The following is a 13711-nucleotide window of genomic DNA, read 5'->3' on the forward strand; positions in this document are numbered from 1 at the left end:
AAGAAAAAGCAACCGCGTCCGCGATTGGGAGGAGGACAGGCAGAGGTCCCATTGCTTCCCGCAACCGGAGTGCCGGAGCACTGTTACAAGGCTAGCGAGCGGCGCTTCCCGTTAAACCGTCGCGCCGCGCGGCCTGCCCCGACACCAGCTCAACATCTACCGATCGAAAAGGACGTCGACCCGAAGCGTTAGCTCTGATTCTCTTTCCACAGCTGCTGCCTGACCCGCTGAGTGGTTTTCCAGCATTTTCTGTTTTTTTTAAAATTTATATTCTCCGTTTGCTTACCTTCCAATTGCCGTGCACCCGGAAAACACCTCTATCCAGAGTAACATCCTGGCGGAGGTGCAGACGGCGCGTTGAACGCGACGAGCTGCATGGTGGGTGGCGAGTTATTAACGAATTTTTACAAAATTTAAATTCCTTTTTTATTCGGCCGAACCTTCGCTGGAAGCTGGAGCGAGCAGCCGAACGCCGAACAAAAGCGGGGGTCAGAGTTCGGGGAAGGAGGACTCAGTGCGGCGGTTTAACGAGTCCCCACGGAAACTGTCACCCTAGAAACGACAGGCCCAATCGCGGCGAGGGAGCGGTTTTCATGGTGATGAGACTGACGTACTCGCTGTATTGATGAGCTTTCACTTTTTGGATTACAGGTAGACTTCAGAAAGCGTGAAACACTAAACGGAGAATGTACTTCCTGGGCACCCGAGTGCCTTTTACATTTTTGGTATTCGATTGGATTACCGGTTCTGTCGTTCTACCAGACCCATGATTGAACTTGCTGACTAAATTTAGTACTGCCCACCCAACTGCTTAAAAACCCTAAAATGTGGCGAGTGTATAGATAGACAGTTTTACAGCCATAACGGCGAGTCCTAAATTATGTGTTGCCTCCCTGGGGCCATTGTAAGGGCTATCGCAGAGGGGTACAAACATTTTGGAGAGGGAAGGGGAACAGTCAGAAGGTATGATTTATGTTAAAATCAATGACGCAAGAAAAATAAAGTAGACCTCCTGCAAAGGGGATTTCTGCAATTAAGAGACAGTTTAAAAGAGTAGGACCTTGAGGGTGGCAATCTCAGGATTATTCTCAGTACCAAGTACTAGTCAGTATAAGAATAACAAGACAAGGGGGTAAATACCTGGCTGGAGAGATAATGTAGGAGGGAAGGGTTCAGATTCCTCCGGCATTGGGACAACAGTGCTAACTTAATGCCTCTGGACTCCCATTTCCCTCTTATCCTCATGCTTGTGGGCTTCCAGGCACCTTTCATACTTTTAATTATTTGAATACAGATGGAGAAAATAAACCACAATGTTAAATAAGCTGGATCTCTACTGTTAGCATAAGTGTGCACAGCAATTTAACAAGTCATGTAAAAATGTAGTTAAGTTATTGGGTAGAAGTTAACTACAAGTAATTGACATTGTTACTCTGTGTGAGAACATTGGTCCACATCTAGGTGCTGCCTATGCTGGGTAGTGCTGTTCCAGAACTCGGCCCTTAGCAATTTCTAGAAAAGGGAAGGTTGAGGGGTGACCTGATAGAGGTCTTTAAAATTATGAAAGGGTTTTATAGGGTAGACTTGTGGAGACTCAAAAATTAGGTACCGTAACAATAAGGAATTCAGGAGCAATTTCTTTACTCATTGGTTAGAATGTAGTACACACTACTGCATAGTAGAGGTGTATTTAAGGAGAAGCTAGATAAGTACATGAGGGGGAAAGGAATAGGTTATGTTTGTTGTGTATCTGTAAAGCATGCACTCCCATGTTCCGCCACCAGGGAGTGCATTCCCTGAAGTCCCAGCATCCTTTGGGAGCACTGTATATAAGCTGGCTCCTAAGGCCTGTTCCTCACTCTGGAGTGTCTTAATAAAGACTAAGGTCACTGTTACTGTAATCTCACTGTGTGCAGTCTCATCTGTGTTTGGAACACAACAACTGGCGACGAGAATACGAATCCAACGCAAAGATGCAGCAAACTGTGGGCATCCTGGAGAAGTTCTCGGACGGTGAGGACTGGAAAGCCTATGTCGAACGGCTAGACCAGTACTTTGTAGCCAATGAGCTGGACGGAGAAGGAAGCGCTGCAAAAAGGAGAGCGGTCCTCCTCACGGTCCGCGGGGCACCGACCTACAGCCTCATGAAGAATCTTCTGGCTCCGGTGAAACCCACAGATAAGTCGTATGAGGAGCTGTGTACACTGGTTCAGGAGCATCTTAACCTGAGGGAGAGCGTGCTGATGGCGAGGTATCGGTTCTACACGTGCCAGCGATCTGAAGGTCAGGAAGTGGCGAGCTACGTCGCCGAGCTAAGGTGACTTGCAGGACAATGTGAGTTTGATGGCTACCTGCAGCAAATGCTCAAAGACTTTTTTTGTACTGGGCATTGGCCACAAGACCATCCTACGAAAACTTTTGACTGTAGAGACACCGACCCTCACTAAGGCCATTGTGATAGCACTGGCGTTTATGTCCACTAGTGATAACACCAAACAAGTCTCTCAGCACACAAGTGCTAGCAATGTTCATAAATTAACTGGAACTGTGTTTGTGAGCAGAAATGAACAGGGCAGAAACCACGAGTCTGCAACTGCCAGCAGGTCTCAGGTGACCCAAATGACTGAGTCCGCAACAAAAGATGAATGCAAGGCAATTCACATCTTGTTGCATTGTGGAGGTTTCCATTCAGCCTATTCATGCCGCTTCAAAGGGTATGTTTGCAAGAGCTTTGGAATAAAGGGACACCTCCAACGAGCTTGCAGACGAGCTGTAAGCTCTGCAAAACCTGCTAACCGCCACATGGCAGAGGAAGATCGGTCCATGGTGGATCAAAGCAATTTCAAGCCTCAGAGAGAGGAGGCGGATGCTGAAATACACGGGGTGCGCACATTTTCGAAGAAATGTCCACCTATAATGCTAAATGTAAAATTGAATGGCTTACCCATAGCCATGGAACTGGACACTGGCGCTAGCCAATCCATCATGAGTAAAAAGATGTTTGAGAGACTGTGGTGCAACAAGGTACTCAGACTAGCCCTGAGCCCCATCCACACGAAACTGAGAACGTACACCAAAGAGCTTATCACTATCCTGGGCAGCGCTATGGTCAAGGTCACCTATGAGGGCACGGTGCACTAACTGCCACTCTGGATTGTCCCGGACGATGGCCCCACACTACTTGGAAGGTGCTGGCTGGGCAAAATCCGCTGGAACTGGGATGACATCCGAGTGCTATCACATGTCGATAAGGCCTCATGTAAACAGGTTCTTAACAAATTTCCTTCCCTTTTTGAGCCAGACATTGGAAACTTTTCCGGGGCGAAGGTGCAGATCCACTTGGTCCTAGAGGCATGACCCATTCACCACAAAGCGCGAGCGGTACCTCACATGATGAGGTAGAGAGTGGAAATTGAGCTGGACAGGCTGCAATGTGAGGGCATCATCTCTCCAGTGGAATTCAGTGAATGGGCCAGCCCGATTGTTCCAGTACTCAAAAGTGATGGCACGGTCAGGATTTGCGGCGATTATAAAAGTAACTATTAATCGTATCTCGCTACAGGACCAATAACCGCTACCTAAGGCAGTCGACCTATTTGCGATGCTGGCAGAAAGCAAGACGTTCACCAAGCTTGACCTGTCTTCGGCCTACATGACGCAGGAGCTGGAGGAGTCTTCGAAGGGCCTCACCTGCATCAACATGCACAAGGGACTGTTCATCTACAACAGATGCCAGTTTGGAATTCGGTTGGCTGCAGCGATCTTCCAGAGAAACATGGAGAGCCTACTCAAGTCAGTACCACGCACAGTGGTTTTTCAGGACGACATATTGGTCACGGGTTGGGACACCGTCGAGCACCTACAAAACCTGGAGGAGGGCCTCCAGTGACTGGATCGCGTAGGGCTGCAGCTGAAGAGGTCGAAATGCGTCTTCATAGCAACAGAAGTGGAGTTTTTGGGGAGAAAGATCGCGGTGGACGGCATTCGGCCCACAGGCGCCAAGACAGAGGCTATCAGGAACGCGCCCAGGCCACACAACGTCACGGAGCTGCGGTCGTTCCTGGGACTCAACTATTTTGATAACTTCTTACCGGGGTTAAGCACCCTCTTAGAGCCCCTACATGTGTTATTGTATAAAGGTGAGAACTGGGTATGGGGGAAAAAAAAAACAAGTAATTGCTTTCGAGAAAGCCAGAAACATTTTATGCTCCAACAAGCTGCTTATATTGTATAACCCGTGTAAAAGACTTGTGCTAGCATGTAATACATTGTCGTACGGAGTCAGGTGTGTATTACAAGCTAACGTTGCGGGGAAGTTGCAACCTGTCACCTATGCCTCCAGGAGCTTGTCTAAGGCAGAGAGGGCCTACAGCATGATTGAGAAAGAGGCATTAGCATGTGTGTTCAGGGTAAAGAAAATTCATCAGTACCTGTTTGGCCTCAAATTTGAGCTGGAAACCGATCACAAGTCCTTCCTATCCCTGTTCGCTGAAAACAAGGGGATAAATACTAATGCCTCAGCCTGCATACAAAGGTGGGCACTCGCACTCTCAGCCTATAACTATACCATCTACCATCTGCCACAGGCCAGGCACCGAGAACTGTGCGGATGCTCTGTCGGCTACCATTGCCCACCACGGGTGGAAATGGCGCAGCCTGCAGACTTGTTGATGGTCCTGGAAGCGTTTGAAAATGATAAATCCCATGTCACGGCCCGCCAGATTAGTACTTGAACCAGCCAAGATCCTCTGCTGTCCCTAGTAAAAAAACTGCATACGGCATGGGAGCTGGGCCAGCATCCCCGCTGAAATGCAAGAGCTAATCAAGCCGTTCAGCGGTGAAAGGACGAGTTGTCTGTCATGTATTCAACTATCATTGTAACCCATGTATAAGCTGACCTAAGTTGTACACCTTGAGAATATTGACCACAAGGGGGTGAACTTGTGGGAGACACTCCTAACCTGGACTTTCAGGAATAAAAGGGGAAGCTGCACCAACCTTCATCACTTGAGGTCTTGGTAATAAAGGTAACTGGTCACAGAGTGACCTTCTCTCAAGTATAGGTCTCGTGTGCATTTATACTGTATAGCAAGGACATATCACTGTCCATTGAGGCAGACTGCCTATTGTGGGGTAACCGCATAGTGCTATCCAAAAAGGGCAGGGAGACGTTCATCTCTGATCTCCACAGCACACACCCGGGTATAGTAATGATGAAAGCGACAGCCAGATCCCACGCGTGGTGGCCTGGTATCGACTCTGACTGAGTCCTGTGCACGGCAATGCAGCGTGTGTGCTCAGTTGAGCAACGCGCCCAGAGAGGCACCACGAAGTTTGTGATCCTGGCCCTCCAGACCATGGTCAAGGATCTATGTAGACTATGCGGGCCCGTTTCTCGGTAAAATGTTTCTGGTGGTGGTGGATGCTTATTTCACATTCAATCCATTTTGAAAAATGTTGGGAAGCACTGCCATCGCCACTATTGAAAGCTTGAGGGCCATGTTTGCCACCTACAGCCTGCCTGACATACTGGTCAGTGGCAACAGGCCATGTTTCACCAGTGCCAAATTTAAAGAATTCATGACCAGCAATGGGATCAAACATGTCACCTCGGCCCCGTTTAAACCAGCCTCCAATAGGTAGGCAGAGCAGGCAGTACAATCAAACAGAGGCTTAAACGAGTCACAGAAGGCTCACTCCAAACCCGCCTGTCCCGAGTACTGCTCAGCTACCGCACGAGACCCCACTTGCTCACAGGGGTGCCCCTGGCTGAGCTACTCATGAAAAGGACACTTAAAACCAGACTCTCGCTGGTTCACCCTAACCTGCATGATCAGGTAGAGAGCAGGCAGCAGCAACAAAATGTAACCGATGGTCACGCCACTGTGTCACGGGAAATTGATCCGAATGACCCTGTGTATGTGCTAAACTATGGACATGGTCCCAAGTGGATCGCGGGCACTGAGATAGCTAAAGAAGGGAGTAGGGTGGTTGTAGTCAAACTAGACAACTCTTAATAGGAGACAAAATTAACCAGTTAAGTCAAGTGCCCCCCAATCTGGGGGACACTCCAAACATTTTTCAACTGCCATTTTCTTTGTTTTTTTTGGGGGGGGGGGGGGTTTAACTTTTTTTTTTGTTTTTTTTGTGATTTTTTTTTGGTCTATAAAATCATAAATTTTGACAAGTGCCCCCTACAAAAGGGGAGGGGGACACTAAAAGTCAAACTAGACAATGGATAAATTTGCAGAAAGCACCTGGACCAAATGAGGCTGCGGTTCACAGACTGCCCTGAACAACCCACAGCAGACACCACCTTTTTTGAGCCCACAACACACGCCTGAAGGATCAACGACACCACGCTGGACCAGGAAATTGAATCCATCACACCCAACAGCCCAGTAAGGCCAGGCTCACCTTGCAGTCCTGCAGGGCCAACAATACGCCAGCCCAGCAAGGGCACAGCCAACCCACCAGAACAGACATTTGTACCGAGGCGGTCCACCAGGGGAAGAAAGACTCCCGACTGCCTCACTTTGTAAAGTTTTCACTTTGACTTTGGGGGGGGAGGGGGGGGGAGGGAGAGGGAAAGGAGAAAAAGTGATGTGTATCTGTAAAGCATGAACTCCCACCAGGGAGTGCATCCCCTGAAGTCCCAAGGGATCCCAGCATCCCTTGGGAGCATTGATTATAAGCCAGCCCCTAAGGCCTGTTCCTCACTCTGGAGTGTCTTAATAAAGACTGAGGTCACTGTTACTTTAACCTCCCTGTGTGCAGTCTCATCTGTGTTAGGAACACAATAATGTTGATAGGCAAATTTCCCTCTAGCTGTCCAGGACCAGCTTTTCAAATGTGGCATTTTGCACATGTGCGAAACGTTGAATGGGCTGCGTACCCAAAACAAAATTGGGGGAAACATTACTGGGTGGGAGGAGACTCAGAGCATAAACATCAGCACAGACCTGTTGGGTCTGATGGCCAGTTTCTGTGCTGTACATTCTATGTAAAAAAAAAAGTATTGGGTGAAAAAGGAATCAGCTGAGTATGACAAGAATGCAATGTCAAAAAGATGATGAGCTCGGAAAGTTGAAAAATTTGTTCAAGAGCCATCCAGTGGCCATATCATGCAATTGCATTGACATCAATTCCTGTATAGGAAAATTGAATGGGAAATATGGATATTGGAATTTATAATAGAAAATGCAAAAGTGTGTCCAAAAAGTGACAAACAGTGCACTTTTATTACCATCCGAAGTCACTCCATTTTAGTCAAAACAATTATAGCTACAATTATTCTAATCTATCTAAATTACTTTAATTTGGCTGATTCCAATGATTTCTAATCATTTCCCAGCCCCATTTCCATTTTCTCTAAGATGCATTGAAAAAGGACCCATCTGCCCCCTTGTGTGGATTAAAAAGATCCCATGGCATTATTGGAAAAAGAGCAGGGGAATTTGCCTGCTGTCCTGGCCATTATTTATCCCTTAAATCAACATAATTAAAACAGATTGTCTGTTATCTCATTGCTGGTTGTGGGACTTTTCTCAGGTGCAGACTGGCTGCTGTGTTTCCCTATACTGAACCAGAAATGGGAGAAAATTGCTGCTTGCATTTGAAAGCATTATCCAATAGACACTAAGATTTTTTTTAAGTTTCTACCAACATTCCAAAATCCTTGTTCAATAAGAAAAAATGCTTATGTAACAGTGGATTAAAAGGAGACTCATCCAATGGTATGAGATAAATAATTCAATATCGTCATTGATCATTTCTTTTACAGGGTAAAATAGAAGCGGCATATTGGTTCCCACCGAAATATTTTCCTGGTTCAAATTACTTGAAATACCATAGGTAAGGTAGCCTAACAAAACAAAATTTTCTGGTGCTTCAAGATTAATATTTTAACAGGTAGTCATAAAACTTCATTTCATATAGAAAATGTACATGTATTGGTATAAAATTGCTGAGAAATTAATACTGCTGGGCATCACTGTCTGCAGCCTACTGCTAGTCCACTACCTTCAGTAGTGGAGTGCTTGACTCCTATTAGTAGGTCCAAGTCTCAGGTTTGCTACCATTTGAAATCTGGTTATATGTAGCTAGGTTATTTTAGTCAATTCTTAGCAGGCCACTGCACAGAAGCAAAGTATTCCAACTCAGGGCAAAAAAGTCACATTGTCCAGTTCATTTCACTTCAGTCTCATCTAGTCAGTCAGTTAGGGTTCTCTCCTGGCTGACCATACTGGAGGATATCCTGTGAAGAAATGAAACAATGGAGATTCAAGAATTAAACATACTGAACAAACATCTCAATGTTATACTAATAAAATGCAAATTTAGAAATGGTCAAGTTTCATAGTGAATACAAGGGGGAAGGTCAGGATAATTTCAAAAGATACGAGGTATATAAATGTATTTTGCTGACATTTACACTTTACAGCATGACATTACCTCCCAAGTTGAATTACCAAGCAAAATTGTGGTATGTCTTGTATAGGGGAGAAAGGAATTAGTGCCTTCAATCTAGGTTTTAGGAACCTTACTCCTGACAGCAAGACTGAACCACAGAATGTTAGAGATGTAGATACAACACCTCCTTCATTGGCAACAGGATTCTGAAGACTTGTTAAATAATCTTAAAGCAGTAACATATCTTCAGGTATTGAATTATAAATTCCCTGGTGCAATATATAGAATAAATTTAATGGCCACCTGCTTGGGCAGAAAAAATGTTTATCAACCATGGATCAAATCAGATTCTTTATTCTTTCCAATTTAACATACACTTTTTGCCATCACATTAACTGCATAATTTAATTATCACAAGGTATAGAATATAAAAGCAAGAGGTAATGACGAGCCTAGATAAACCTTAAGATTTCAGTTAGAGAACTGCAATATTAGGCTCCATTCTACAGGAAGAATATTGAGGTTTGAGAGGATACAATGGCGATTCGGTAGGGTACTGCTTGATATGAGGAAAAGTAAATATTAAGACTTAAAATTGGGTCTTTTTTTCATTACAACAGTTTATGGAGTGATATGATAGAAGTCTATTATGCAAGGATGGGACAGGGTAGATAAAAGTAGGCTGTTTCCGATAGTGAAGGGACATAGAATGAGGGGCCATAAATAAAAGATTAAATGTAAATGATTAGAACAGAAGGCAGGAGAAACTTCTTCAGAGTTGAGATTGTGGAATTCACTTCCAGGGGTAGTGGTTGAGGCAGAAACTTTTATCAACATTCAGGATTACATTGGATGAAGGGAGATGGGCATGGGCTGGTTTGGCCTATTGGCCTGTTTCTGTGTTACAACTTCAATGTATTTTCTAGTTTGTTTAACTTGAAGCAAAAAAACTAGAATTTTGTATACTCTAACTTCCTGTTCCTTTTGGATTTAACAATTTTACCATATAGACTTACAATTCACATCTTTCTACATCCTAGTTTCATCTGGCATCATGCATTTTGGTACATTTCTTGAACCATCTGTAGTTTTAAGATACCTTTAGCAGTCAAAACTTTCCATTTTGTAGAGGATACTTTGTAGAAGAAAAAGTTCAAGGTGTTTGATGAAAAACAGCTTTAGTTTTGAAAGAATATTAAGATATTAGAATTTAAGATTCAGTCCGAAAATAGCAGGGAAGTATTTTTTAAAAAGAGGGAGAGGCTGGTAACAATAATTTTGTTAGTATTTATAAATTCTTCCCTTTTAGGACTGATGAGCAATGTGCTCTCAGGCCTCACTCAGGAGATCTACAAGAGCAGCTTCACAAGACTTCTGATTTTCCCTTTTTATGGAGATGCATGACCTGTGCTCACCCCCTCTTGCTTCCCCCGCCACCCCCACCAGCCCCAAAAGAGCATGCTCAGTATCATCCTCTCATTCAGCACATTGAGTTTTAATAAATGTATCTATAATAGTAATGGGGCTGATTACTATTGTTGGTAATAGAAACTTACCAAGTCAAGTTACCTTGTATATGAAATGCTCAGGCACTTCCTTAAACTGGGTATCCCAATGTTTGAGGGTGTGGATAAGGAAAAAGTTTACCAAATGCAACAACACATTTATTTAGCGCCTTTAACATAGTGAAACATCACTTCACAAGAGCATTGAGATTAAAAAATTCAACACCGAGCCACATAAGTAGAAATTTGTGCAGGTGACCAAAGAGGTAGGTTTTAAAGAGCGTCTTAAAAGAGGAGAGAGGGGTTTAGGCTGAGAGTTATAGAGCTTGGGACCCAAGTAACAGAAGGCATGGCCACCAATGGTTGAGAGATTATAATCAGGGATGCTCAAGAGGGCAGAATTAGAGGAGCGCAGATATCTCGAGGGGGTTATTGGTCTGGAGGAGATTACAGATAAGATGGGGCGAGACCATGGAGGGATTTGAAAATAAGGATGAGAATTTTGAAATCGAGACGTTGCTTAACCAGAAGCCAATTTGGGTTAGCGAGCACAGGGGTGATGGGTGAGCAGGATTTGGTCAACATCCTCACTAATCCAAACCCTTCAGCTAAATGCTATACATTTGTCACAAAATATTACTGGTTCCACTACAGTACAGTTAGGAAGACTGCTTGATATACAAGTCTGTGACCACCACAACAAAATATAAATTTGTAATTTTTTTTTGTTAAATCCAGTGTTTGTGTTGCTACCACAATCTTTGCAATATGTACGCACTTAGTTCCACGAAATGATGCTCATAAAATACCAACTCTCGCCTTCCACCCTCCACCCATCATGACATCTCAGCCGATGTCAATCTGTTTAACTGCTCCTTTGCCTCTTGTCTTCAACGTCATTGTTTTTAAGCAGATCACTATCCCCATCCCTGTTGCTCGTCCTGCATTCCAAGTCAGAGAGATGCGAACTTAAACATACAGCTGGTCTAGTAATCAAGCTGCAGATTTGGCTTGCCCATGTCAACCATACTTCAATTTTAAACAAAAACACCCACTACTCTAGGATTATCTTGGGAGGGCAAAGACAACCCTATGCTTTATTTTGTACAACTAACTACTTCCCTTAACCCCACCCCCCTTTACCCTTAGCTCAAACACCAAGTGTGAGGAACTCATGGAATTTATTTTCTCCAAGATCAAGACAATCCATAGGGCTGCCTAAGCCACTTCATTAGAACATAAATAGGAGCAGAAGTAGGCAATTTGGCCACTCGAGCCTGCGCCACCATTTAATATCATGGCTGATCTGTCACCCTCAGCCTCTTACCCACTCTAGTCATTGTATTTCTACAGTTCGTTCTCTATATTCCCCTCCAATCTTAATAAAACCCACCACTTAGACAATTGATTCTCCTCTCTTCCTGTAACCACCCCCAGCCCCCAACCAAAGTCAACTCCCCTCCTTGACCCCCCATGCTAGCCAACATAATCAATGGTTTGTATTCCTCAGGCAAAGTGAAGAAATACATCCTCTGTGGTCGAACCCCTCCTTGTATTTTCCACAGCACTTGATAGTTAACTACACCATCTTCCTCCAAAGCCTCTAGTCATCCAGCTTGGTGAAGTTGCCCTTGTACGGTTCCATTCGTATCTGAATGTAGCCAGAGTGTCTCTCACTAGCTTCTCTTCCCTCTCATTTCACCTTCAGAGTGCTCCAAAGGTGTCCCCTGGCTCCTTCCTCATTTACTTGCTGCCCTTCAGCAACATTATTTCTCTCAACTCCTGGACTACCTTTGTGCTGTCTGGCAGCAAGAAGTCTTGGATGAGTCATAATCTCCTCATTCAACTTGTTTCTCGTCTTCACCATAAACTCCATCCCTCTCTGCCACTCCCTCATGCCAAACCAGTTCATTCGCAACCACGGCATCCCATTTAACCATGGACTGAGCTTTAAACCTCATCTATCCATCACCAAGACCCTTTATTTCCACCTCCACAACATTGTCCACCTCCATATCTATATCAGTGTAACCTCTCTGCATGCCTTTCTTGCCCCTTATTTTAACAATCTCCTTGCTGGTTTCCCGTTGTTCATCTATAAACTTCAACTTGTCCAAAACCCTGGCACGTGTAGCCTGTTCCACTAGCACATTATCTCCATCCGTAATGACCTACATTGGCACTTCACCTCCTAACAAACAAAATTTAAAATCTTCATCCTTGTCTATACATCCATGCTTGTCCTCAACCCATCCCATCTCTGCAATCTCGTCAGTCATATATCTGCCTCCCAAATACTCCATTCCTGACTCCAACCTTCTGTGCTTCCTATCTCCCTTTGTCCATTATTGGCAGAGCATCCCTTCAACCAAGATTTCAGTCACCCCTTCTAATCTTTCCCTTCTTGGCCGAGAGTTCATTTACTTACACCTGTTGTGAAACACCTTGGACTAATTCTTTCATAAAAGGTGCAACAATATGCAAATTATTGTTGACACTTGCATAGAAAGGTCTAATAGCTGCTTTCAGTTCAAGCTTCTTCTAAACTACAAAATGGTTCAATTGCAAACATTTTGAATTTCAAAGCACCTCTTCCAGTTACAAGGGAATATCAAACTGCCTAACCTCAATAAAATGGTTTTCTGTTTTACACCCAGAAACAAAACTAGTGGTAATATTTGTTATGGATCTGAACAGCTGGTACCTGTAATTGCTGCACTTGACCAAAAGACTCAAGTCTATGCTCAGTTTTTTAAAAAAGCTAGAATTTCCTGTTCTTCCAAATGTTAACATATTAAACATAATTTGTACATGAAAATATGTATAGATTTGTGTTGGTATTGGGAATACTCCAGCAGTTCCACTGCACAATTTGTCATACAGCATAGGTTTGCACCACATTAACACATGTAATAGTTCTGATTTTGCTGAAATTATCAGTTTGACATCAATGAAAAATGCTGTCATCTCCACTAGTTCTGTTTATGATTCAAAATATTAACAGCACAGAAACAGGCCATTTGGCCCAACATGTCTATGCCGATGTTTATGCTCCACATGGGCCTCCTCCCACCTCTTCATCTAACCCCATCAGTATATCCTTCTATTCCTTACTCCCTCATGTGTTTATCAAGCTTCCCTTTAAATGTATCAAAGGTATTCACCTCAACTACTCTTTGTGGTAGCGAGTTCTACATTCTAACCTCTTTCAGGATAAATAAGTTGTTCCCGAATTGCCCATTGGATTGATTTGTGACTATCTTATATTTATGGCCCCTAGTTCTGTACTTCCGATTCAAGTCCAAATCATGTAAATGGTGAGCAACAGTGGTCCCATCACCGATCCTTGTAAAAAAAGATTCAAGTGATCATTTGTCTTGTAACACTGTTGTGAAGTGCCTTGGGACATTGTACTACGTTAAAGGTGCTATACCTGTATAAATAAAAGTTATTATTGTACAGCTATTCAATAAATCAATAAAGAAAAAAGGCTGAACCTACCTACTGTCTTCTATCATTAGAAATTTCAACACATGCTTTTGAGCAGCGACTGCATACACATATTGAAGTAAATATGCTTCCTCCCCTCTCCAAGGCAGTTAGTATAATCTCAGCTGCCTGCTATACTGCTTGGTGCAGGATAACCAAGGCAAAGAACAAACAAGCAGTATAGAAATACTTTTAATTTATTTAATATAGAAGGGAAAACAAAATCAAATAGAATCAAGCTGGCCCAGGATAAACTCATTAGGTTGATGTGGCATGATACAGATTCTCATCAATTCTTTACACGA

The 13711-nt window shown here is 43.7% G+C and overlaps 1 protein-coding gene and 1 long non-coding RNA gene across 2 annotated transcripts in view; one reads left to right on the plus strand and one right to left on the minus strand.

Annotated features, from left to right (window-relative positions):
- The window catches only part of LOC139260288 (zinc finger protein Pegasus-like), a 29594-nt gene extending 29065 nt beyond the window's left edge, over nt 1–529 (minus strand). The window contains exon 1 of the mRNA XM_070876716.1: nt 287–529. The gene's annotated coding sequence lies outside the window, so the exon portion shown is untranslated. The remainder of the gene's footprint in view (nt 1–286) is intronic.
- The window catches only part of LOC139260290 (uncharacterized), a 15621-nt gene continuing 1910 nt past the window's right edge, over nt 1–13711 (plus strand). The window contains exons 1-2 of the long non-coding RNA XR_011592760.1: nt 1–651; nt 7784–7854. This is a non-coding gene — a long non-coding RNA (uncharacterized lncRNA). The remainder of the gene's footprint in view (nt 652–7783; nt 7855–13711) is intronic.

This window comes from Pristiophorus japonicus, chromosome 3 (assembly GCF_044704955.1).
Source record: "Pristiophorus japonicus isolate sPriJap1 chromosome 3, sPriJap1.hap1, whole genome shotgun sequence".
NCBI classification, from domain to species: Eukaryota; Metazoa; Chordata; class Chondrichthyes; family Pristiophoridae; genus Pristiophorus; species Pristiophorus japonicus.